At 48.4% G+C, this 4,910-nt stretch overlaps 1 protein-coding gene across 1 annotated transcript in view; it reads right to left on the reverse strand.

Moving 5' to 3' along the window:
• Nr2c1 (nuclear receptor subfamily 2 group C member 1) overlaps window positions 1–2,832 on the reverse strand; it is a 50,981-nt gene extending 48,149 nt beyond the window's left edge. The window contains exon 1 of the mRNA XM_013350303.2: window positions 2,692–2,832. The gene's annotated coding sequence lies outside the window, so the exon portion shown is untranslated. The remainder of the gene's footprint in view (window positions 1–2,691) is intronic.
• Between the last annotated feature and the right edge of the window lie 2,078 nt (window positions 2,833–4,910).

Genomic DNA, 4,910 nt, shown 5'->3' on the forward strand with positions numbered 1-4,910 from the left:
AAAAAAAAAAAAAAAAAAGATGAAAGATGTAAGAGCTAGCTAGAAACACGCCTGAGCCACTGGTCAAACAGTGTTGTAATTAATACAGCTTCTGTGAGATTATTCAAGTCTGGGCAGCCAGGAAACCAACACGCAGTCTCCACTTACAGACCTGTAGCCAAAAGGCACGGACGGAGTCAGCTGTGCTGGGCAGCCCTGTTCACTCAGGAGCTGCGGTGCTGCCATCTCGTCTGTTTTCCAGTATTGGCAAACAGGCTCTGCCCACAGAGCTTCACAGCAAGCAGAGGTGGCTCTTAAGATAGTCAAGATCAAAGGTCACTGAAACTGAATGATGACGCTACGTCCTTGATGGAGCATAACTCTGATTTGGTTCATTTTTTTCCATAATGATTTATGGCTCTCAAAACAGTTGTCATATTTTTTTAAAAAAGAAGCATCCAATGATTTGAATTTGCTGCTTCAAGGAAGTAACTGGGATATATTTATGTTAAAAGATAAAATTGAAAGTTTTACCAAAAAACTAACATGAAAAAAACAGGGCGAAAACTTGTTCTTTAGAGATGTTTATAGTAGAGTTGCTTTTTTTTTTTTTTTTTTTTTTTAAGTTAAAAATAACCTCCCCAGGCAGGAGAAATGGCTCCAGGGCTAAGAGCACTTGTCCTTCCAAAGACCTAAATTCGGTGCCTCCACCTGCACGGTGGCTCACTAGCTCCTGGTACCCCAGTTCCAGAAGATCTGACACCTCTTCTGCCCCCGAGGGCACTGTACACTCTGGATACACACATGTAGGCAAAACATCCATACACATAAACTAATTTTTTTTCTGAAAATCTGATGAAGTCTCCTCCCCAGAAAATCACAAGTTCATATTCCTTTAAATTCCAATGCTATATGTCAAGATGTTTACAAAGCACAAAGTTGGTCCAAGGAATTCCCTCTGAAGGGATCTCGGAGGTAAAACTTCAGCAGTTCTCCTGCTGAACAGAAAACATGGAGTCCAATGCCCTCAATACCCCCATTTTAATCTCCTGCTTCGCCTCTGAGACCCAGCTCAAATTCCACTTTTCACACTATTTCTGGATGATCCAGTGTAGATTGTGCACAGGAAGAGCTGACTGGGATTCAAGAACAGACTTCTACGAATACCTAAAATTTTTGAACAGAAGCCCATTTTTCTAGAGACAGTTTTAAAAGATTGTAGTGTGTGTGTGTGTGTGTGTGTGTGTGTGTGTGTGTGTGTGTGTGTGTGTGTACGCACAGAGGGTCTTACAGTGTTATAAGTTTGTCTTGGCCATCACTGGGGTGAGAATTACATACTTCATCACATCCACACTAGATATACAGGGTCTGTTGCCATGGTTTTGTTCCCTTCAAAACCTTTCATCTGTTTTACACTGAATGATAAAACAAGTTACATTTATTGGCACCATGTGTGCTTTCGTTTTGTTTTTGTGGTAATGGATACATGTATCTTCATTAACGACAATGAAAGCAACATTAAAATAGCTTTTGTAAACCAGAGTTCAGAGGCTCTGCGGAAGCAGTACACAAGCCTGACTCGGACACATGAACTTTGGTGACCGCCACCCTTCCACCACAAGCCTCTGGAGTGACCGCAAATGGAAAAATTACATTGTATGCAAAGGTTCAAGACGCACACCCAAAGGTTAGAGGACATTTTGATGCAAAGGACATAGCACCTTTCCTTTATCTTCTGCAGGTCTCCTGGGGTGTGGATACACAGCTTCTAAGTCAGCCTGGCCTGGAATGCCAGCCCGGCTGTGGTGCCCCAGCCTCCAGAGGACTAGGATTACAGGTGCGCTTCATCAGCCTGGCTCCTACGCGTCAGCCAACGTTTTCTTCATCAATATTAAATGGTCCACAATAAATTCCCACTTTCCTCACCTTCCTGAAATCTCCCCTAATTTACTTGAATTTCTGCCCCCCCCAAAAAAATTTATAATTCCTAAAACATGCTCCCAAAACGATTTTTTTCATCTTGGTAGTTTGAACAGAACAGAACAATAATCTCTTTCCAAATTTACCAAAGAGGACAAATAAAGTTTAAAAACTAATCGCTCCACCGGGTAAACAAGCAGACACTGTTTAAAACAAACAAAAAACCCTCCCTCAAAGTTTAAGGCGCACTTTTAACTTCCAGGGGGTGGGAAAGCCCTAAGAGGATTTAACTTCAAGTCGGGTTTTTTTTGCTTGTCCTTTCCAACTCAGGCTGACCTACATACTGAAGGGTAAGGGACAACCTGGCCATACCCGCCCTTCACAAGATGCCATCTGCAGGAACTGGACAGGACTCTTAACAAAAGGGCTACCGGGCGCTCTGCTGTGCCCAGGGCATGAGATACGGCGGACCACCTTTCCTCCTAGACACGAACGCTGGAAGAAGAGTCAAGTGCGGGCGGAGGGCGACATCCGTAGCCCCGGGGTCCGCGGCCCGCCGCTCCCCGCCCAGCACCCACCACGCGCGCAGCCCCGGGGCGGAGGAAGCGACTGCGAGACGGAAGCGTTCCCCGCGGGTGAAAGGTCACCGTCCCCGCCCGGGCTCCCGCGGCTTCGGGCGGTCCGCTCACCTCCCGGGCACTCGGCGGGCGGACCGGGCGCTCGCACGCTCGGGCGCACGGGCCCCCCGGAGCCGCGACACTTGGCGGTTGAGCCGTCCCGTACCCGACTTACCCCTCCCGCCGCGGCGGCCGCTGGGCTGCAGAGAGCTGATGCGAGGGGGACCCGAGGCCGAGGGGGACAAGGGGAGCTTTCTGGGTATGTGGATTTGGGGGTGGGGGTCAGAGTTCGTGACCCCTCCCTGGGCTCGGCGGTGCGCGGTGCTCTCAGCGCCTGCGCGGTAGCGCGGTGGAGCAGCGGCCAGCGGCGGTGACGTTCCCTGGGTGAAGCCTAGGGCCCCGGAGTCCAGCGGCGGTTCTGGAAGTCGATTGCCCCCTGCAGGTGTGGAGGGAGACCGCTACCGTCGCCGCCGCCGCCGCCGCGTGTCGGTCAGATGTCCTGCATCTTAGATGCAACTCTGGCACCGGGCCTCTGCGGGCACTTGCAGCCCATGTGCACGTACCCTAACACATATGGTTAGAAATCAATGACAACCGAGGGCTGGAGAGATGGCTCGATGGTTAAGAGTATTTGTTGCCCCCCACCAGAGAACTCGGTTTGATTCCCAGCACCCATAGGACCGATCGGCCACAACCTTCTGTAACTCCGGTTCCATTGGATTTGGTGCCCTCTTCTGGTGCACAAACATATGTGTAGGTCAAACACCCTACACTCAAAGTAAAAATCTTGCAAGAAGAAAAAGACAAGACTTTTGAAACCCGGTCTGTTGGAAACCCAGACAGGTATTTTGTTTTTTTAGTTAGTATTTTTTTTTCCTGTTTGTTTGGTTTTCGAGACAGGATTTCTCTGTAGCTTTGGATTTTTTTTTTTCTTTCAGGGTTTCTCTGTGGCTTTGGAGCCTGTCCTGGAACTAGCTCTGTAGACCAGGCTGGTCTCGAACTCACAGAGATCCGCCTGCCTCTGCCTCCCAAGTGCTGGGATTAAAGGCGTGCGCCACCATCGCCCTGCTCTCTGTAGCTTTGGAACCTGTCCTGGAACTCGCGCTGTAGACCAGGCGGCCTCCAACTCACAGAGATCCGCCTGCCTCAGCCTCCCGAGTGCTGGGATTAAAGGCCTGCGCCACCAACACCGGGCCAGGCAGGTCTTTTAACTCGTGATCCTCCTGCCTTCCTCTCCAGTGCCGCAGGATTTTTTTTTTTAATATGGGTGTTTTACCTGTGCAGCATGCCTGTGCACAAGTGTGCCCGGTGCTGGTATAGACCATCAGATCCTCAGGATCTGCAATTACAGATGGTTGTTAGTGACTATAGGGGTGCTGGGAATTGAACCTGGGTCCTCTTAACTGTTGAGCCATCTTTCCAGTCCCTTAAAGAATGTTTTAAACGTGAAATTCAGGAGTGTCTTCGTTCAAACATTTGCCCCACTGATGCTTCTCTGTGTTCCTATGGTTTCACTTTAGAAATGTGATTGTATTTTAATACTTGTATAAAGGAAGTTTTGGTTTAGCAAAAAAAAAAAAAAAAGAATGTTTTGAGTAATAATAACCTAATCGATTTGGGATCAATGTCTTTAATCTCTAGAAAATTGGACTTTGTTTTTTAGGCACTCTCAGATTATAGAGTAAACTATTAGCTAAGGAGTCTGGGTAGAACCTGGTCACACACTTCCCAGCAATAGAGAACAAGCTGAGGCAAAATCGCATCAAATTGTACTTCGTACTTGGCTGATTTAGTGAAGGCAAGAACACACTTACTACTGTGTAGGCTACCTTCTTAAGGGCTCCGTTGTGTTCCTTTTGCTAGGCGATGTATTCCCAGATATTTAACAGTTCCTGGTGGTCAGTAAAGATTTGCAAAATGAAAGATCACTGATGGAACATTACGTCCTGACAGGGGTCACTTGTGGCAGAAAGCTCTGCCCTGCATTCTAAGTACTGTGTGGTCCAGACTTTAAGAAGTGAGCTGGAAATTTCCTTTGCATCTAGATAAGCCCTGCAGATTCAGAGCAGAATTCCAAGTTGGGGCAGTGGACCAAAACTTGGTTGTGCTGGGCAGAATAATTGTTGTTCCTTATGTTCCTGGTCCCTCATGCCTGTAATCCCAGCACTTGGGAGGCAGAGGCTGGAGGAACAGGAGCTCAAAGACATTTATTGTTGGGAGCTGCAGACCCCTGGCCCCTTGACTTTCTTTGCCTGTCTCAGACGCTTTGCCTGCTGGAGTGAACGGAGCAAAACAACTTGTTTACCTGTGCCTGCAGCTGCTCTGAGCACGAGACCCTGATGGCGGGGGAGTGGGTTCTGATGAGGCCTGCAGCTGCTCTGAGCACGAGACCCT

Source organism: Microtus ochrogaster, chromosome 24 (assembly GCF_000317375.1).
Source record: "Microtus ochrogaster isolate Prairie Vole_2 chromosome 24, MicOch1.0, whole genome shotgun sequence".
NCBI lineage: Eukaryota > Metazoa > Chordata > Mammalia > Rodentia > Cricetidae > Microtus > Microtus ochrogaster.